The sequence below is a fragment of the Miniopterus schreibersii genome (assembly GCF_964146895.1).
Source record: "Miniopterus schreibersii genome assembly, chromosome: X".
Taxonomy (NCBI): Eukaryota; Metazoa; Chordata; class Mammalia; order Chiroptera; family Miniopteridae; genus Miniopterus; species Miniopterus schreibersii.
The window spans coordinates 98,804,722-98,827,551 of NC_138104.1; the positions used below are offsets into that span (position 1 = coordinate 98,804,722).

The 22,830-nt window shown below is 41.5% G+C and overlaps 1 protein-coding gene across 2 annotated transcripts in view; it reads right to left on the minus strand.

Moving 5' to 3' along the window:
* The window catches only part of REPS2 (RALBP1 associated Eps domain containing 2), a 172,563-nt gene extending 158,054 nt beyond the window's left edge, over nucleotides 1-14,509 (minus strand). The window contains exon 1 of one of the 2 annotated variants that reach the window (XM_081126456.1): nucleotides 14,331-14,509. The gene's annotated coding sequence lies outside the window, so the exon portion shown is untranslated. The remainder of the gene's footprint in view (nucleotides 1-14,330) is intronic. The other variant, XM_081126454.1, reaches the window with a different exon arrangement.
* Nucleotides 14,510-22,830: the final 8,321 nt, after the last annotated feature.

Consider the following 22,830-nt stretch of genomic DNA (forward strand, 5'->3'; position numbering starts at 1 on the left):
CAAATTTCTCACCCACTAGGATGGCAATAATCGACATACAATAACTTTTGGCGAGGACGTGGAGAAAGTGGAATCCTCATATATTGCTGGTGGGAATGTAAAATGGTGCAGCAGCTTTAGAAAAGAGTCTGGCGGTTCCTCAAAAGGTTGAACATAGAGTGACCATAGGGCCCAGTAATTCCAGTCTTACGTAATTAACCAAGAGAAATGAAAACATACATCCACACAAAAACTTGTACACACAAATGTTCATAGCAGCATTATTTATAATAGCCAAAAACTAGAAACAATCCACTCTGCTTTTATTACTCAGTACAGTCTCCCATTCTAGATGTAGAAGAATATAGAGTAGGGGTTGGCAAATTTTTTCTGGAAATATTTTAGGTTCTGTGGGCTATACAATCTGTTACAACTACTCAATTCGGCCACTATAGTGCGAAAGTAGCCACAGACAACACTTAAACACATGAATATGGCTGTGTGCCAATAACACTTTGTTTATGGAAACTAAAATTTGAATCATATAATTTTCACGTCATGAAACATTTTTTATTTTTTGCCAACCATTTAAAGATGTAAAAGCCATTCTTAGCTCATACCTCATACCCCCCCACCACCAAAAAAATTGGGGACAGGGTGGATTTGGCCCACGGGCTATATTTTTCCATCCCTTGACAGAAGAATGCTTTCAGTATCAGAAGCACTTCAACAAACTGAAAAGTAAGAAGGAGCAACCAAGTCTTAAAACTGTACAATAATACTTACCTGAAACAGAAAGGCATACTACTAAAGTAGGCCTCATCTGGAAAATAGGGACAAAATCATTAAGAATGTTTATTGGAATTAAGTTCATTAATACACAAAATAGTTCAGAATAGTCCTGGATACACAGCAAGCCACTGAGTAACTATTTCTGATATTATTAGCAAAAAGATATTCATACTGACTCCAAGAGAAAAGACAGAGGCCATGATTCCATTTCTGCAGTAGTACAACATGTATCAGAATTAGAGAGATTACTTTTAGGTCTAAAATGTCCAGCCATGCATGGTATTTTTCTCAAGAGAGTCCAAAATTCTTAAAACTAGAGTAAATTTTATTTCAGCACCAGGAAGCTGTTATTTACATGTAAGATAAATTTCTAGAAGAAAGGTGAGAGTGTAACAAAATGTTTGAGTTACTGCTCTAAAAAATCACCCAAAGGATTTTTCAAAGGAAAAATTAAGATTAGGGTCAAGATTCCATTGTTGATTACGTATGAGGCCAATGTTAGAACCAACAGGGGAACTGACTTTCAGCAAGGATCCGTTTCATTTACAAAACTATAAGAAGTTAATATTTGATAAACAGCTCAGAGCTCCTCTATTCCACCTAACCACTTGCTACTTCTTGGATTAAAGTTCAAGGCACTTAGGCAGAACCATTTGTTCAAGAATTTGGAGAAATATACTACTTGTCCCCCCACCCAATCTTGTATTGCAGATCCGGCAACACCAACAGAAAGAGTAGAGAAACCATTTACTTATCATCATGAGAAGTGGCTCCAATCGTATTTACTAGGCCTGCAAAGGAAGGTTTATAATTCATAATTAAACAGAGCACCAGTGCCTGCCTATTCCAGATAAAATTACATTTTGAGAGAAAAAAAATCAATACTCATTTTGATTTCTCAACTTTAAACAATGGAATGCTGACAAAGCACCCTGCTATACATTCACCCAACCACCTGTCACCAACATCAGCCTCGAACACAAAGGGCTATTTTTATGTAGTACCCTACGGAGATAGATAATATCCCATTGCCATGGCAACAAGTTTTCCAGAACATACGTTACCCCATGAAGAATGCAAAAGAGAACAAAGCTGTTTCTTTGCATTTCCCTTTACTTTACAGTATATGAGAATTCTAAATTTTTTTAAGGCCTCAATTTGCTCAATAGGGCCTTAGTGAGTCTAAGCAACATACAAAGAAATCCTACCTGGATACATATATACATACAGGAATGCTATCCTTCAGGGAAAGGAAAAAGCCAAACTAATGCAAAGCCATATGCCTAAATGTTGTAATATGCTTTCTAATCCCCTGAACTAATTCATCTCCAGAACTAGGGTGACCTTTCCCACCATGTGCAGCTTACTCCTAGCAGAATCTCCAAGAGGGCCACTCCACTGCTACATTTTCCCCAGTGCCCTGAACAAGAACAAGCATTGCAACTCATGAAAATGCCCCATTCTGATCAAAAAGCACACATCCCCCATATCCAAATGCAGACAGACAACCCCACACTCAAGGCTTCCCTGGATAAGTGTGAAAAGCAGCTCAGATGAGCCAGTTGATCCTATCCAACCCTCTCCTATCCCTCCTGGAGGTCATACTCCTAGACCCTGCTTGGCACAAATGAACTTCTCTCTCTCCCCACACCAGCCATGCCCCATTCTCGGTAGGATCCAAGGCAGTGGTTCCCAGTCCAGACTATAGCCTGTGCTGGCCTTTCCTCTATTTGTCCCCCAGAGCCACTCTCAGCCCTTCATCCCTCTGCCCAGGAGGCTGGTCTCTATAAGCTTCAACACCCAGGCTCCCCTGCCCCAACTTCCACTTAGGTGAAGACAGTGAGAGGCACTTCAGCACATCACACGGCCGGAGGCAGAGTGGGTTATCTGCCCCTCAGCCCACCATCCCCTCCCTGGCCACAGCTCTGGCAATGGCTGCGTTCTTCTCTACTGTGTCTGTTGGGGAGCCACCTTTCACAGCTCCAGCAACAACATTCCCTCCCTTGGCCACTTCAGATCTATGGACAGCACTGGCTTCCTGCTGCTGCTAGTCTCTCCATGCCTCAATAGCTCTGCTTTCAGTAAAACCTTCCAAGCATGCTATTTCCTGCAGGGCCCTGAATTTCTGATGGTTTCCTTGGCTTCAAAGTTTGATCAGCTTTAACCCTAGACTGTCCCATGTTCTGCTTCACCATACCACAGAAGCTCCTTAGAAATGGCCCAAAACCCTTCCTCAGACAACGCCCCCCCCACACACACACACAGAGAATCACTGTTTAAGGAAGAATCCTAAAATTTACACAGAATTGCTATAAAAACAATAGCCTCTCCATTAATGCAGCATCAGGAAACCTCCCTTTCTTTTTTTAGTTTGTCTCCTCAATAAAGACTGAATTTCAACCCAAAAAATTATGAAAGGTATTGCCAGAAGTCACTTATCTGTGTTTTCCACAAATTGGAGATGATAATATCTATCTAGTGGTTTTGTTGTGAGAATTAAATAAAATGAACTTTCTACAAGTTATAAGACAAGGCCAAGTACATGGCAATCAGTAAATAAATGGTATCTGCTATTATAAAGGTTATCATCATATATATACAACCAGAGTAGATGTTTTCCCCAGAGGACATTTGACACTGTCTGAAGACATATCTGGTTGTCACAGTTGGGAGGGGGAAGCTACCGGTATTGTGGGTAGAGACCAGGGATACTGTTAGACATCCTACAATGCACAGGACAGACCCCACAGCAAAAAATGACCCAGACCGAAGTGTTGAAGTGCTGAGATGGAGAACCCTGGACCTATAACAATGAATAAATTAAAAGAATCTAAAACATCCACATGCTAAAGTACACGAGCTTTACTTCCATGGCCATATCTCAGTAATAGGACTATAAAGGTACAGAGTGTACGCAAAGGAGAGGAGTTCACACATTTTTTATTTTAAAAAGATCCTAAAGGAAAAAAAAAGCAAGCACACCAAACATCTCCAGGGTCAAAAAATTGTTCGCATATAATCATCTTTTTCACAAGGCTGACCCTGAACTAAGGGAGAAACAAAGAGATTACTGTATTAAATATGTTCTTTTGAAGACATGGAGGCAAACATTACACATTTAAGAAAGCCTGCTTTAAAAAAAATAAATTCCTAATTGCTGGCATTTATGGGGTTTACTTCAATTAGTCAGGAAATTAACACAAGTGAACCACTTAATTACCCCCAGGAGGCTGAACAAAGAAATTTTTCTGTAAACCAATGGCAAAGTGTTAGAAATGAATTAAGTCAAAACATTTATTGCCCTAGGCAGTTTGCTCAGTGGTTAGAGCGTTGACCCACGAACTGAAGGGTCTCCGGTTCGATTCTGGTCAAGGGCACATACCTCAATTGCAGGCTTGATTCCTGGCTCCAGTTGGGGTGCCTGCGAGAGGCAACCAATCAATGTGTCTCTCTCAAATCGATGTTTCTCTCCCTCCCTCCCTTCCACTCTCTCTGAAAAGCAATGGAAAAAATATCCTCAGGTGAGGATTTTTTTTTTTAATATATCTTTATTGATTTCAGAGAGAGGAAAAGAAAGGGAGAGAGAGAAAGAAACATCAATGATGAGAGAGTCATTGATCGGCTGCCTCCTGCACGCCCTGACTGGGGATCGAGCCCGCAACCTGGGCATGTGCCCTGACCGGGAATCGAACCCCGATCACCTGGATCCTAGGTCGACGCTCAACCGCTGAGCCACGCCCGGCCAGACCTCAGGTGAGGATTTTTTTTTTTAAAATTACTACCAACCTAATGTTAACAGCCTCTCCTGGTCATGAATTAAATTCTGTAGCTGGGTTTCTCCGGTCACTTAAAAATCACTTCTTCTTTCTTGGAAGTAGAAATAATAGTGGTAAATAAAAGAGGCCCAACAGCCAGCTGACACCTGCTCCAGAGGGACTATCTGGAGTGAGTAGAGCTGAGAGGGTCAGATAGAAAGGTCAGGAGCATAGAGAGTTCAGGGCCAGGACTACAGGGACTGCAGAGACCGCAGGGTGAGGTCCTGGAGGAAGCAGCTGAGCATTCATTCACCCTGGGCTTCCTTCCCCCTTGCAAGACAGACTAGAGGGGGAGGGACCTGGGTTAGCCAGCAGGGCTGCTGTCATTCTGACGCTGGAAATAATGAACTCAGAAGAACTGGAATTTCTAGTCCTGACACCTCAAAGCAGGGCTTCTTAACCATTTTTGTGCTGTGGCCCTCTTTGGCAGTCTACATGGACCTCTTCTCAGAATAATGTTTTTAAATGCATAGAATTAAACACTTAAAATACATAGGATTATAAACAAAATATATCAAAGTATAGCTATCAAAATATTAAAAAACAAGTTTGTGGTAGTAACACATTTATTTCTTTATTAACACAATGAATAAGATGAGCCAATGTGTCTAAACTATTGTAAATTGTCATTGAAATATCTGAAACAATTGTAATATGATTTTTAAAATATCCTATTTCTACCGGTGATAAAGTCACAGGTACTGCTAATACTTCTGTAGTTTGTTGCCTACATGCATAAGAGAAAGAAATGCTTTATTTCAGTCAGGGGTTAGTATAAAGATGTATTTTTTTCCACATCTAAATTCACAGACCCCTGAACTGAATCCTGCTTTAGAGTATTTTGTGCAGGAGTGGGCATGCAGGGCATTCACATCTGCTTCTGCACTTTTTTCCCTGTCTCCTACTAGTTGAGAGGAAAACCAAGCTGCCTAAAGACTAAAATTGAAAATAACTTCGAAGATACATATTTGCCAGTTCTACCTGGTATAAAAAATGAATTATGCATGAAAATGTTTTTTAGAAAGATAAAGAAATTTGAAATGAGTGGTGAAGCAAAGATATATATACATATATATTCTGGCCACAGAAAGCTAATCAGAATAATTTTGCGCTTCAGAGAACTCTGATAGGCAAGTGTGGTGGAAAGACTCTAAGGTGCCCCCCCCACCCCAAATAATTCTCACTTCCTGTTGTCTGTGCTTTTGTACAATCCTCTCCCCTTGAGTGCAGACAGAACCTGTGACTTGCTTCTAACCAACAGAATATGGCAAAGGATCTAAGCCAACTGGAGAAAATCTCCTGCTAGCCTCAGAAGAGCAAACAGCCATGTTATGAACTTCCTATGGAGAGGGCCATGTGGCAAGGAACTGTGGGTGGCCTCTAGGAGCTGAGGGTTTTAGTCCTAAAATCACAAGGAAATGAATTCTACTAACAACCACGTGAGCGTGGAAGAGGTCTCCAAGCTCCAGAAAGGAATGCCACTCGGCCAATGCCTTGATTTCGGCCTTGTAAAACTCTGAGCTGACGACCCAGTTAAGCCATGTCAGGACTCCTGACCCATAGAAACAATTCGGTAATAAATATGTGTTGTTTTAAGCTGCAAGTTAAATTTATGGAAATTCATTATAAAGCAATAGATAACTAATGCAGTAACCAATAGAGAGGGTGACAACATTCCTAGTTTGCCTAGGACTGTCCTGGTTTGAAAACTGAAATCCCCACATCCCAGGAAACACCTCAGTTCTGAGCAAGCCAGGTTGGCTGGTTGCTGCTATGATCTGAACATGTTTGTCCCCGCAAAATTCATATGTTGAAATCCTAATGACCAATGTGATGGTATGAGAAGGTGGGGCCTTTAGGAAATGCTTAGGCCAGGAGGGTGGAGCCCTCATGAGTGGGATTAGTGTCCTTGTAAGAAGAGGCCAGAAAGCTCTCTAGCACTTTCCACCATGTGAGAACAGGGCAAGAAGGCACCAGCTATGAACCAGGAAGGGGGCCTTCACCAGACTCCAAATCTGTCAGTGCCTTGACCTTGGACTTCCAGCCTCCAGAACTGTTGTCTATAAGCCACCAGTCTGTAGCAGTTTGTTGTAGCAGCCCAAACAGACTAAGTTGCCTACCAATAGACAAGTACTGATGAACAGAATGATATAAATACAAAACACTAGACACATGCCTTTAGAAAACAAATAGAAAGTTTCAAAAAAAAAACCTGAAAAGGAACCAAACTCTCTTTTAAAAGTTACCAACAATTAGTGAAACAACTCAAGATTTCCTCAAAACCAATTTTCTATACCCTTAAAGTAGGGCAGTCCCTAGTTATAAGTATGAAACTAGGGCATGTTCAAATCTATCTTGTATTTCTAATCTTCACTTTGTTACTTTTTCAATCTCCCTATTGGTTTTCCCCAATTACTCTCAATCAGTTCTCAAAGATTGTTATCCTAAAGACTGCCAATGGCTTGACTGCATGGAACCATCACTCAGTCTTGCCATTTGACCACAGACCACGGTTACTTTTCTGCCCATATTAAGTCCCTGAATGTTCCCATCTCCTCTAGCCATCCCCAGATTTCTTCCTTAAAGATAAAACCTATGAATCATATGATGTCTGAGATTTTCTTCAGGATAATAGAAGAGGAAGGGAACAAAGGTGGGAATGCAGATGGAATGGAACTGATCATGTATTGATGGTTGTTGAGCCTGGGGGGCAAGTGCAGAGGAGTTTAATGTACTTTTCCATCCACGTGTTTGAGATTTTCCATTTTTAAAAAGATGAGAAAAAAACAAGTATATGAAAGCCTAATCAAAGATCCTCTAACACTCTCAAGAATATCAGTGTGTATTTTGCTATCTATGAAGGCATTTTTAATGTTTAGAACAGTTCCCTCGTCATGTGACACTCTATATAAAGACAAATGCCATCTACTTTCCTTAGTCATAAAGGTCTCTACACCACCATAATTATGAGTCATTGTAAGAGTAGGTAATGGAGACCTTTTTATTAAATTTATTGGGGTGACACTGGTTAATATGACCATACAGGTTTCAGGTGTGGGTTTCCATGTTACAATATCTGTCTATTGCACTGTGTGCCCACCACTCAAAGTCACATCTTCTTCCGTCACCATATATTAGGACCCCCTTCACCCCCTACCCCCTAACCTCTGGTAACCCCTATGTTCATTGCAATGTTATTCACAGCAGCCAAGACATGGAAACAACCAGTGTCCTGCAATAGAAGACTGGATATAAAACTGAAACTTGTGAAGATATTTAAAAGGGAAACATAAGGCCCTGGCCAGGTAGTCCAGTTGGTTAGAGTGTCACCTAATACGCCAACGTTGTGGGTTCAATCCCCAGTCAGGGCACATAGAAGAAAAAAACAATAAATGCATAAATAAGTGGAACAATCTCTCAATATCTCTCTCTCTCCCCCTCTCTCTAAAATCATAATTTTTTAAAAAAAGGAAACATAAATGAACTAGAGCTACATGTGTCAACAAAGATGAATCTCAAAAGTATAACAATGGGAGGAAAAGCAAGTTGCAGGTTACAAAGAGTATGATACTCCTCATTTTAAGTTGAAAAGCCATACATAACAACATATTGTTTTAGTGACACACACACATCTACACACTAAGAATTAAAATGTTTTTACCTATACATATATATACACATACCCACACAATATACATACACACAGAATACATCACATATACATATAATAATTTTTTTTTCAAGTCATGCACACCAAATTCAGGACAGCAGTATCCTCTAGGGTAGGGATGGAGGAAAATGGGATCAAAAAAGGGGTCACAGGAAACTTTCACACTAACTGGGCTGTTTTACTTCTTTTTAAAATATATATATATACATACATATATATATCTTTATTGATTTCAAAGAGAGAAAGGGGAGGGAGAGAGAGATAGAAACATCAATGATGAGAGAGTCGTCATTGATCAGCTGCCTCCTGCACGCCCCCGACTGGGGATCGAGCCCGCAACCTGGGCATGTGCCCTGACCAGGAATTGAACCTCGATCTCCTGTATTCTAGGTCAACACTCAACCACTGAGACACGCCCAGCCGGGCCTGTTTTAATTCTTATGCTGAGTGGTACATACAGTTATTTATTAGGTAATGCTTTAGTTTTGCATAACTGAAATATTTTTTATAAAAGAGTCAACAAGTAACAATTATACAAATGTCCTCCTCTTAACCAGACAATGGCTTGGCTCCAGAACTTATTCTATCTACTTGCATTCATTCTCTTTTACAAAACAAAAACAAAAAACACTACCTCAAACAGCATATATTCCTAGTTGCTGTTTTAGTATAATGGCCTCTATCTTCCTAAAGTATATGCTACAAAAGGATATAGAATAAAGATGCAAAAATAAAAAATTGTTTCAGTTGTTTTTAAAAAATAGATCTAATAATCTACAACAGGAAAAATGTCTTTTGCGTATAGTTTTCTTTAATGACTAAACAGTTGCTTCAAAGAATTGCAAGAAAACCTTTAAATATAACTTCTTCCCAAAGGAGAGGCCATGTGCAAAAATTTTTAGAATATCCCTCCTTCTCACAGCTTTGTTTTACTTCGTCTCAATCAAAGCTGCTTAAACATTACTTATTGGCTTTTCTCCCATTCAGTGATTTCCCCTGATAATACAAAATCAACAGTGTTTTATAACTATTCCCCTTCAAGTCTAAGAGTTAACTACAAGTCAGACACAGAAGGACAAAAACCAGAGCGGCTGGCACAGCTCAGTGGTTGAGCGTCAACCTATGAACCAGGAGGTCATGATTCAATTCCTGATCAGGGCACATGCCTGGGTTTCAGGATTGATCCCCAATAGGGGGAATGCAGAAGGCATCCAATCAATGGCTCTCTCTCATCATTGATGTTTTTCTCTCTCTCTCCCTCTCCCTTCCTCTCTCTGAAATCAATAAAAACATATTTTTTTTAAAAAAAGACAAAAACCGTATGGTCTCATTTATATGTGGAATCTAAAAATAAACCAACCACCCACCCACGCACCCCCAAATTTAGATACAGAGAACAAACTGGTGGTTGCCAGAGGGGGAGAATTGGTGAAGGGAGGTCAAAAGGTACAAACTGTCAGTTATAAAATAAGTAAGTCATGGAGATGTAATATAAGGCAAAGTGTCTATAGCTAATAATAGTGTATTGTATACCTGAAAGTTGCCAAGAGGATAAATAAAAATAATCTCATCACAAGAAAAAAAAATGTGTAGCTGTGTGGTGATGGATGTTAACTAGACTTATATGGTGATGATTTCACAATATATACAAATATAAAGTCATCATATTGTACACCTGAAACTAATATAATATTATATGTCAATTATATCTCAATAAAAAATAAAGACATCATTTCAAAATGAAAAAAGAGTTAACTATCATAAAAATAATTATGACTGCTTGAAATATGCACAGCATTCCCAGAGACTAAGACACCATCCTAAGAGATAGATATTATAAAGAAGTCTGCACAGTTTGTTAATTCATTATGTCATATACAAAACTTGCCAGTTAAAGGTAGACATTTTATTTTTAGATGCTATATTTCAAATCTTTTCATACTCTAACTCTGAAAAATAATAACATTGGCATTGCACCCGGCCGGCGTGGCTCAGTGGTTAAGCATCGACCTATGATCCAGGAGACTGGGTTTGATTCCTGGTCAGGGCTGAAGCCTGGGTTACGGGCTCGATCCCCAGCAGGGGGTGTACAGGAGGCAGCTGATCAATGACTCTCATCGCTGATATTTCTATCTCTCTCTCTCCCTCTCCCTTCTTCTCTCTGAAATCAATAAAAATATTTTTTTTTTTAATTTTTTTAAAACATTGGCACTGGAATGTAAACTCCATGAGGACAGGGATTTGTGTTTGATTCATTGCTATAACCTTAGCAGCTAGAACAATGTCTACCTGATGCACAATGGAAACTCAAATGCCTAAAATACCCTTCAAACCCAAAACTGATTCCCACCACACCCTATGCCTTCCAGTAAAATGCTAGTCTTTGAATACCAATGAGAAACTTCACAACCTGGGAAACCCATCACTCTAACACTTCTAGTTCTTTGTCTTGAAGTATTAAACAAAAACTATTTACCTTTTTCTCAGATATTGATATTTTCCTTTTTTAATTTAAGTGTTTCATTCTACCATTGTTCTATCTAGTACTAAAATCCTGCTTTTAAAATAAATTAGCAAATGAACATAAATACTCTATAAAGAATCCAAAAGGCCTTTTAAAATAGGCTATTATGATGCATTAAAATAATTCAAGATGGCAAATAAGCACATGAAAAGATACTCAAAATCATATGTCATTAGAGAGTTGCAAATTAAAAGAACAATGAGATACCACTACATACCTATTAAAATAGTCAAAATCTAGAACACTGACAGCACCAAATGCTGACAAGGATATGGAACAGCAGGAACTCTCATTCACTGCTGGGGGTGTTGCAAAATGGTATATCCACTTTGGAAAACAGTTTGGCAGTTTCTTATAAAACTAAACATACTTTTATCATATGATTCAGCAATCATGATCCTTGGTATTTACCCAAAGGAGTTGAAAACCTAAGTGCACACAGATGTTTATAGCAACTTTATCCGTAATTGCCAAAACTCAAAAGCAGCCAAGATGTCCTCCAGTTGGCGAATGGATAAATAAACTGTGGTACATCCAGACAATGAAATATTATTCAGCACTAAAAAGAAGTAAGCCACCAAGCTATGAAAAGACATAGAAGAATCTTAAATGCATATTGCTAAATGAAAGAAGCCAATCTGAAAAGATTATATACAGTGTAATTCCAACTACACAACAATCTGAAAAAGGCCTAACTATGGAGACAGTAAAAAGATCAGTTGCCTGCCAGGGGTTGGGGGTAAGAGGAATGGATGAAGCACAGAGGTGGAGCACACAAGATTTTAGAGCAGTGAAAATACTTTGTATGATATTATAATGATAAATACATGTCATTATACATTCACCCAAACCCATAGATTGTATATCACCAAGAGTGAACTGTAATGTAAACTATGAACTCTGGGTGATTATGATGTGCCAATGTAGGTTCATCAATTATAACAAATGTACCACTCTGGTAGGGCATGTTGATCATGGGGATGGCTGTGCAGGTGTGGGGGCAGGGAGTATATGGGAACTCTGTATCTTCCCCTCAATTTTGCTGTGAACACCAAACTGCTCTGAAAAAGTAAAGTCTATTAAAGTATATATATTTAATAAATATATATATTTCAACTGAAAAAAAAATCCCTAAGATAATTCACTTCCATAACAAAGTAACAGGCATAGTGGTTTATTTTTATTCCAAGTAGAAGACAAAATTAAGTATTTTTATAGAACATTTAATCTAGGTAAGATTTTCATCCTTCCTAAAACATTATGGTAATCTTAATTGTATGCTTATTAAGGAGAACATCTGGCTGTTACCATAGAAACTACCAGAGCTGGTTAGTGCTTCCATGATTTGAGCAGTTATACCTGTTGGGTGGCTTAATCCTGAACTTACAGGTTCCTGTTTAACAGGGAAAAGCTAAAAACATCTAAATATTTTAAAGAATGGCTAACGCACCCATAGTGTACTGCAACTCAAAGTGAATGAAGCATGTGCGTGCACATACACACACATATACATACTCAGACACACAACACCACACAACACCAAAGTGGTTGGTAAAAGTTAAGTGGCTGCTGGCTTTGGTTTGAATCTCTTCTGATTACGTTTCCCTGTCCAGGATGCCTTTCCTGTTCATTTTTGCCTGTAAAAAGAATATTGGATTATGGCAACTGTGTTAAGTTAATGGGGAAGGATGTATTTTATTTTGCTGGGCTGAAAAGGGGAGCTTAAAACTCTGAGATTTACTACAAGCAATCTTCTAGGGAGGTCCCCTTTTGCCAGTCTTTTTGCAAGCAAGTTTCCACCAAACATCAAGAATAGAATCTCACTGATGCAAAGATACTGGCCTTGGATTCTTTTTAAATTATCTGTACCTCAAAGGAGCATGGCTTCTAACACCAGGAAAACCCCCTCCCTCCTAAGGAGTCATCACCCAGCATATTCAGATTTAATATATACACCTTCTCTTATCACGCTCCATGTATTACTGACAACAAAATAAGCCTTAATAGGTGCCCAGCTGTCACTTGCTGTGTGGTCTGTCACTTATTCCTCTTTCAACTGAGAAGTGACAGCATTCAATAAATGTATTATGCTTGGGAGCATTCTGAGGGCCTGCTGTAATAACCATGGTTTGTGTTTTAACGCACTGACTTTTTCTTTACCTGGTCCAGCTCAACTGCTCAACAGCAGTGGCAGAACTGTCTACATATCGAGGACTTCTTTTTTTATTGAATTTATTGGGGTGACATTAGTTAATAAAATTATACCGGTTTCAGGTATACAATTCTACAATACATCACCTGTATATTGTATGGTTATCACCCCAAGTCAAGCCTCCTTCCATCATCATTTTTCAAGGACTTCTTAAGGTACCATCAGCCATGCTAAATTCCGTGAATACTAATTTTATTTTCAGAAATCCTGAATTCTAGAAGGTGAAAAGATTGCAGAATGCCTAAAGTTATGCTCACAGGCAGGCATAACCATGCTCCAGCAGTATAAAAAATACCTACAATGATACTGCAAGTGAACCATAAAACCCTCAGTTGTCTTTGGAATTCGATTTTAAAGTAGCATTCCCCACTCTAAATATTCAATTGATGTTAACTTCATACTGGCGATTGCTTTTAAGAAAAGCTTCATTTCACCTTTTGGGCCTGATATTAAGAATCTCATCACCATTTAGTGCTGGTAACGTCAAAAGACAAAGTGCTTATCAAGTAGTCTTTCTCCAAGCTCCAAGTAAAAGAACAAAACAAAAACAGCATCTACGGTGGATCATCCCTCCTCCTTTTCCAGGTTTGGAGCAACCAAAAGGAGGTAGCTATGACACATTACTTTCCAATTCTATTTCCAAGTCGAAGTAATGATAATATGGGCCATACGGCTGTCCCCTACGGTGGACCTCTGAGGTCCACCTCCAGCCCTAAATAGGAAGCTTGGCTCTGCCCTGCCAGGCGTCCCCCTGCAGTCCTCTGTGCCCACTCTGCAACTTGTCAATACGGCTTTCCAGTTTAATACTAATATTCAGAAATATGTTAGTGGGCCATATATAGGTAGTAGATATGTATACAGAGCGGACAGCATTTAGTCCTGGGCCCCGGCCCTACAGAAACACACACCACACATCCTTCAAGTTCAAATCCCAGCAAGTCACCCCAAGCGCCCACCCCTTCCCACCCAGCCAGGAGAGGGAAAGGCAGGAGCGACGAGCAGGGGTTAAACCAGAACCAGCCAAACCAAACACCACTTCCAGAACCAGGCAAACTTTGGGTCGGGCGGCTACAGAGCCCCACGAATGGCCGAGGAGGGAAGGGAGTTCCAGTTCGTCTCAGGGGGGGAAGCCGGGGAGCGCACCCAGCACTGCTATGCTGCAGAGGAGGCTCGTGTCCCCGGGAGAACAAGGGCGTCGCCTCCATTCTGGGATGCGAAGCCCCTTCTCCGAGACCTGGCCGAGGCCTTGGGGTCCCTGTGGGCAGCCCTGTCGCCCCACCCCGCCTCCTCGTCCACACAGAAATGATCCCCCAGACCCGCAGGGGCGCGAGGACCTACCTGGTGCAGCGTCTCGGCGGGCAGCTGCGACGCCCGAAACAGGTCGGCCACCGGGCCCGCGGCAGCGGTGGCTGCGCCGGGGGCGGCCCTGGCGGCCTCAGGGGGCCCGGACCCGGAGCCCCCGCTGGCAGCGCCCGCGCAGCGCGCGAAGAGCTCAGAGTAGCACTGCTGCTCGCCCTCGCTCAGCAGCATGGGCGGCCCGGAGCCCCAGCCCGCGCCCGCCGCCGCCGCCGCCTCCATGGGGCCTGGAAGGGGCCCGGGGTGCACTGTCCCCGGCTGGGGACCTGCCGCCTTCACCGCAGCCTCCGCCACCTCAGCCTCGGCCGCCGGCGCCGCCGCTGCCGCTGCCTCCACCACCACCGCGGTCCCCACGTCCCCACGCCCCCACGCCCCCACGCCCCGCAGCTGGCGTGCGGCCGCTTCCTCTGAGCGCCCGCCGGCCCCGCCCCCGGACTTGAATGTTGTGCCTCAGCGGCGCGGCACATGGAGACGGGCGCGATGCGAGCCAATCGAAGCCCGGGATCGCGCCCAGGCCCCGCCCCCGCCCCGCCCTCGCCTCACCTGGTAACTTACTCTAAGCACTTCCCGCGCCGGGTGGGGTCGCCTGCCCCGCCCCGCTGCCCCGCCCTGCCCCGAGGGCGGGGTCCCGCGCCGGCCAGCGCCCACCCTGCACGGGAGGAGGGTCTTTGGCTCCCTTTTTCAGGGGGCGGGGAAAGCTGTGGTGATTTCTCCGGAGGATGCTGGAGCAGGTGTCCCGCCCACCGCACGCCTAGCCCTTCCCAGAAAACGGACGACGCATATGAAATTAGGCTTCCCTTTCTCCACCGCCGTACTGCTTAGGTCCTTAAAAGCTGGATAGAAATCTTCATACGATCAGGGTGGCGACGAGGTTAGGCCACTTTCTGAGGGATGGCTCAAATCTGGAGTTGAGCCTTAAAAAGGAATAACATCGGTTAGTGTTAAATACTAGGGAATAGGGGTTTTTAAAAAGCCCTGGGAAGAATTGCACATGTACATGCATTAAGCCTCGCTGGGAAACACTAACCCAAAGAAAAAAAATCAGTTCAGGTTTATGCACTAATAAAAAATACGTTTTAGAATTTAATTTAATATAGACATATAAAACTTTCACCGCCAATAGTTTTATTTTAAGTAAAAACAGAAAACAAACAGCAGCTCAAGAAATAGCACTGATGACATATACTTTGGAATTTTGGTCAACTAAAATAAGGTCCAGGGACAGGAAGAAAAAAAAACAAAAACACATCAACAGATGGTTAAGGAGGGGGGAGATACAGAAGAAGAAAAAGGAAAAATTATGTCAATTCATAAATGGCCAAAATAATGTTTCCCTTTGTGAATCTTAAGAAATTAAATAGAGGAGAGGATCTACTCCAAAAGCAGGAAGTTCTTATCTCTTCACTAAGTTTTCCTTACATGACATTTTGTAATAGACTTGCCAGGAGAGAATTAAGACAGCAGTAGGCTTGGGACAAGAGTACAGGAAGGAAAGGTAAGTTGGGAGCAGCAAAGATTAACTTAGCTGGGAAATTTCCATTTCAAAATCTCACCACCATTGTATTTTCCACAACTGTAATACCCTCTCAGGAAAATTGGAAGCCAATAGATCATGTTTTTTCTCTTCCTACCTTCCCAATTGTACGCAGGCCTCCCTGAGAACAGCCCACCATTCTAACAGGTTAAAAAGGGACCCACTCTTTGTGATAAATGCCAAACCCTATCTTCCCCTCCAACTCCTGCGAAAAGAAATGTGAGGTATGGTAATCCCTAACATTTGTGCAGTTTAAAGCTACATTACGTCCTTTAAGCCTCACAGTAACTGAGGTAGATTGGGAAAACATTTTTATCTTGATTTTACAGATGAGAAAAGTATGAAGAGATGGTGTGATTTGCCCAACTGAATAGTAGATTTGGAGCTGATCTGCATTATTCAACTCAGTTTAATAAATTTGACAGATATTTCTTAAGCACTAGATATTGCAGAGATGGGTAGAAAGTCCGTGCCTATCAATCCACCAACCAACACTTTCTGGTAGAGGAGACAGTATTGGCTGTGTCCCTCCAGGACCACTGTGAGGGATTAAAAAATAAATAAAAATACAAGATGTGTTGCTTTCAAGGAGTCCGCAACCTCACTGGAAAAGACAAAACTAACACAACAAATAAAAACAAACAATAAAAGACAATATATAATTGTTAAATTGTGTACCCAGGCTAAATGCTGTGGGAGTTTAGAGAAGAGGGAAAATCTATGAGCCAAAGCTCAGCCAGGAAAATTTGATGAAGGGGCCCAAGGTGGGGAGCCCAAAGGACAAGAGAGAGAGGTAGGATCACAGGAGAGGAGCAACTTGGTGCCAAGGCAGTGTTGGGTGAGGGACAGCAGGCTGGGGCAGGAAGAAGGGGGGGCCTCTGGTGGGCTCAGGGATGCTAGAAGGGAAGCTGCTCAACATGGATGGATGGATGGATGGATGGATGGATGGATGGATGGATGGATGGATGGACGGATGGACAACAGGCACACTCAGAGTAACCTAACAGCAGTAACGTTTAAAACCAGGCCACAGGAGGGGAAAATGGCATTTTAAAAATGTTTTAATATCTAAAGAATTCCAAGTACTGTTCTTCACTTCTACAACAGCTTTTTGAATATAAGAAATAGTTATCAAACTTCAAAATAAACAGATAAGAATATAGAAACTATAAACACTCATATCTCTTGAGGCTGACAGTGAAAAAGGTTTTAGAAGAGAATTTCTGTATACTCTTGCAGTTCTAAATTTACACACTTGTTTCAGCTCCATCATGGCCAGAAAGATAATATATTCAGGAATAGCCAAGAAATGGTCTTTAAGTTATGTTTTTTCCTTTTAAATCCAGCATCAGTGCCCTGCATAAAGATGACCACAAACTTAGAACAATGTACTGGTTACTTATAGGAAGAGTTTTCTAAAGCAGGGGTTGGAAAACTAGGACCAGTTGCCCGATTTTGTACAGCTCAAGAGCTAAGAATGGGTTTTTAATTTTTTAATGGTTGAAAAAATTTAGTGCTTCCTATGTACTGAATAATATTTCAGGACACATGAAAATTATATGAAACTTACATTTGTGTCCATAACCAAGTCTGAGTGGTACACACTCATGCTCACTCATTTGTGTGTTGTCTGTGGCTGTTTTCACACTATGATGGCAGAGTTGGGTCGTTGCCTAAAATATTTACTCTCTGCCCTCTATGGAAAAACTTGCTGACTCCTGTCTGAAGTATGGAAACCTAATAGTTTCTTATACCTACAGCCAATCTTTGGGTCACCTGGGAGGGGGTGGTATGGAGAATTCTATATGGCTTCTCTGAGCTTCAGAATTTTCATGAGTGATACCGAGAACTTTAAAAAGTACTTACTGAGGGACTGACCACTGAACAGTGGCCTCCTCACCCTTACCCACAGATTCCCTTTCCATGGTTTCAGTTATCCTCAGTCAACTGTGGTCCGAAAATATTAAATGGAAAATTCAAGAAAAAGACAATTCATAGGTTGTAAATTGTGTGCCGTTCCGAGTCATGTGATGAAATCTCGCGCCATGCTGCCTGGGAGGTGAATCTTGCCTTTCTCCAGCATCTTCACACTGGATTCACTCTTCCTACCCCCTTAGTCACTCAGTAGCTCAGTTATCAGATGACTGCAGTATCACAGTGCTTGTTTTCAAGTCACCCTTTTAGTAGCCTAAGGCTATGTCACAATGCCCACGTCATTCACTTCATCCCTTCACGTAGGTATTGTATCATCTCATTATCACAAGAAGGGTGAGTACAGTACAATAAGATATTTTAAGATCACATTCACATAACTTCTATTACCTATATTGTTATAACTGTCCTATTTTATAATTAGCTATTGTTGTTAACCTGTTACCGTGCCTAATATATAAATTAAGCTTTATCACAGGTATGTATGTATAGGAAAAAGTATAGTACATATAGGGTTGGGTACTATCCTCAGTTTCGGGGATCCACTGGGGGTCCTGGAACATATCCTCACAGATATGGGGGGACTACTATAAACATTAAATAATCATTTGTTTGGCTGATTTCAACTTTTTTTTTTTTTCTAGAAGTGAAGAAAGGTAGATCTTTAACAGTGTGAGAAGGAATCCTATTTCCCTGGCAGCATTTTTCCATGAGAAAGTTTCCACTCTACTCCCCAGGAGGGAATATTGATGAAGTAACATTAGTACTTCTCACAGCTCCTCTCATTTACTCTTCTCTAAGGAAGAAGTGATGGGAGAAAAAATTGATCATTCCTGGTTCCAACAGGGTCTCTGTCTATGTCTCTCTCTGTCTCTGTCTCCCTCTGTCTCTGTCTCCATCTGTCTCTCTCTCTCTGTTCCTCTCTCTCCCTCTCCCTCCCTCTGTCCCTACCACCACCACCACCCCTGAATTCTGCTGCCTTCAGAAGGGATTCCACTCCATCTCTGCTTCCGCATGGAAAGCACACCTAGTTTGGGGCCACTCCATGTTCCCACTTGCACAACTTGATGGGTATAAGACATCAATTTCCTTTCTGCTTCCTAGGTAAGGGCCTGTTTTGCAGATACTCTCTGAAGTGGGGAAGGAATGGCATAGAGAGTAAGAAGAAGCCTGATTGCGGCCACAAACCCAATCCAAATGTCCAGTCCAACTCCAGCAACAATGAAGCTGATGTTGGCCACATGGACCTTACCCAATTCATTTCACACTCATGGAGAAAAAGAGGAGTTTGAGTACTTGCATCCCTGTATGTCCTACAAACCACTAATAATAATGGAATCTTACAAGTTACTGTCTCCCATAAAACCAGTTTTGAACATTGGTGAAATTATATCCTGTACCCACCCATGTGTGTGAGTGTAAGAGAGAGAGAGAGTGCCCTCTTCTTTCCTATACCAACTCCATCCTCTGCAGCAAAAGCTTGACAAATTGAGAAGGTAGCTGTTCTCAAGCAACAAACATCTTGTTCTCAGCAGCCCTGCTGGCCTCTTATGGAAGTTATCAGACAGTTCACCTTTCTTCATGGAATGAAGCCTTTGGTAGCCTGGGAATGGCTGAGCAGAAACGTTAAAAGCTTTCTGTGCACTGGGAAAGTCCAACAGTTATGTCAGACAAACTGGAGCCAACAGTTCTCACTACTTATTAACAATAGCAAGCTGTCTAACCTTGGGAAGGCAACTTCCTGCTTTGTTTCCCTGAACAGGGTTTTGGATAATAATTATCCTAGCCATATATTTTCATGGTGCTTTTTTTAATCACCCATAATACTCAAACATACTTCAGAGCTTTTTTTTATGTTTTAAGGGATAAAAATTTTTTTACTTATTCAGCACTTCAATCATCACAAATAAGAATTATTGTTTATTAAATTGATAAAATTCTGAAAATCAATTTTTCAGAAGCTATTCATGTTTCTGAAAAGTGTGGGATTCACTAAATGAGTCAGGGTAGGCTAACTACTGAAACAAACATATAATAACGATTTGTTTCTTGCTCATGTCACAGTCCAACAATACCCATGGATGGGGGGGTGTTCATTCAAAGACACCATCAAGGATAGGAGCTCCTCCATCCCCTGGGACCTCAACGTCCTCTACTAGATGCTCTGCACTTGACAGTTATAAAAATAAATAGGGAGCTCAGCAGAGTTGGAAAGAGAGAGTGCATGGAAGACTGCTTTCATGGGGGGGTTTATAGGGCAGAGCCAAAGGTGGCACATATCACTTCTCCCTACTTTGTACTGGTTAGAGCTGTCATATAGTTGTACCAGACTGCAAGGGAGTCTGGGCAATGTAGTCAAGCTGTATACCCAGGAAGAGGAAATGGGTTTGGGGAATATCTAGCCAGATTCTGACAAAATTATCATGTAAAAATTGTAGACACTGTTAGTTCACTGCCAAGATTCCCGTCACCAGGCAATGCACCCATCAGTGAGTGTTGTCTGCTAATGGCTCACAACTGCTACTTTCTTTAAAGACTTCCCCTGGAGCCAACCTGGAGCCACTTCAGGGAGGTTACACCTCCACACCCCCTACAGAGCAGCCCAAAGTCAATGGCTGGCTGACAGGAAGTACAAAAAGCCAGACACTTGCCTCAAGGTGAAACCAACTCTGTGGTACAAATCATGCTCCAGAGAGCCCTGTAGGATGAGGCTGAAGCAAGTCCCCAGCTGAGACCACATTCTTACTCAGCTCTTTCCCCTGCCCCATCCGGCTTCCCTCACTGAGAGCTCTCCCTCAACACGACACACACAAATCTCCATTTCAGTTTCTGTTCCCAGAGAACCCAACCTGAGCCAGGATTTTACATCAGAGAGTAATATTGCTCACATTTCATAGAAAAAGCATGAACAGCACAAGTCGATCTGTAAATATTTAAGTGATCTCAGTAGAGTATATATAGTCTTACACTCAATAAAGACCACTTTCCCAGTTCTGCAAACAGAATCTTTTTAGGGTGAATATGGATAGTGGTCCCATTCTTCACAGTGTAAACAGGTACTATTATTGTGTTCACTTATAATTCCAGAAGGAAAGGCACAACTTGGCAAAAAAGAAAAATTTATTTTTTGGATCCTAAAGTCAGGTGCAATAACTCAGAGACAAACTTTTGAGAACAGTCTTTATCTACATTTCCACATTAAGGAGGAAAGACTCCTCCACCCAGAAATTAGGGTCTTTCCCTCTTGCTCCTCGTTAAACAGTTAGAGCAATGTTTTGTCATTCACTTAGGTCACAAAAACATCTTGTACATTCAGCTGCTCTCACCAATACATCAACTCTTAGGTTTAAGACAGGGACTAGGAACACTTCAACAGTCATAAAATAAGAAAAGAGACACTAAAGCTACAAAAATGAAAAACAAATGAGGTAGCTAAATTAAAGCCTTCATACTCAGGACCTGCCTGTTCCAACTTCATAGCCTTCACGCAATTCTCAGGGGTGGAAATCTTCGTAACTACTTGGCATAAGTTACACCAAAAAAATTCATTGAAATTAGTATGTGAAGCCCTGGCCAGGTGGCTCAGCTGGTTGGAGCATCCTTCCATATATCAAAAGGTGGAAGGCTCGATTCCTGGTCAGGGCACAAGCGATTGATGTTTCTCGCATTGATGTTTCTCCTCTTTCTCTCTCCACCCCCTCCCTCTTCTCTCTCATTAATAAAAGCATACCTCGGGTGAGGATTTAAAAAAATCAGTATGTGAACCTATAATAAGAAACATGCCCATCCATGAGTTTCCTCAAGAATGAAAACCCATTTATTTGATAGAGTAGGCATTGTCTAGCTAAATTAAATCATCTGAGGTCCCCTGATCAGGTGCCCATCTGTTCTGGTGTTCAGGAAGAAGGTGGCACCTGGAAAGCACAGGGAATACATTGCCACTCTTAGGCTCCACCTGAACTGTACTTCAATAAGCAGCAACATATACACTGACTCCCTAACACAGGGGTGGGGAAGTCCGGCCCGTGGTCTGCATGCAGCCCTCGAAATCCTTTGGTCTTGCCTGCCAAGGCCTCACCAAAGAGAAGCAGTTCCAGCCATCACATTCAGTGTGAGTTAATTAAATGTTTGAGCAAATATAGCAGGCTAATTTTTAAGTTGGTAATTTTGTATGGCCCTCGAATGATGTTATAAACATCCAAATAGCCCTTGGCAGGAAAAAGGTTCCCCACCCCTGCAGGCCTAAAGACTAAAATCAGTCCATTTGAGGGCATCCTACTTAAGATTCCAAGGTTAAAGGAATTTTGTAATTCTACAATCCTAGTTTTTTAAAAAGTACATTCAAAAGAGAAAAAAAAAAAGAAAGGCCCTGGCTGGGTAGCTCAGTGTGTTTGAGCATGGTCCTGACATGCCAAGGTTGCAGGTTCCATCCCTGGTCAGGGCACATACAAGAATCAACCAAGGAATGCATAAATTAGTGGAACAATTTCGATGTTTCTTTCTTTCTCTCCCTTCCTCTCTTTCTAAGTCAATAAATTTAAAGAAAGAAAAAAAAGATGGGTGTAGGGTTGGGAGGCATACAAAGCAGGTCCCTAAAGACAACAGACCTTGTCTATTTACCTGCATACAGTCACCGTAGAAGTATACAGCATCCCCTCCCTTGCAATTAGGCTAAGCAGTTATCTTTTCCATTGTGGTTCAATAAGTTTCAACTTGAAATAGGTGACAATTTTTTGAAATAGTTACTCTAGTTTGAACAAAGGTTTTAATGTACAGTTTGTTTCAAGTAACAAAACTACTTTGCAAGACCTACTTCTTTCCAAAATTAAAAATATATATACCAGTCTGTATTTGTTTCAGTATGACTTTTTTTGTTTTGTTTTTTCAAAACAGCATAGCAACATTGTGATTGCAGGACTTGACTGAGGTTGTGGTCACAACTATAAACATTTGCACATCAGTAAGAAAACAAACAGGAGGAGATGGGTTCTTAAAAAAAAAAAAAAAAGGTCCAGT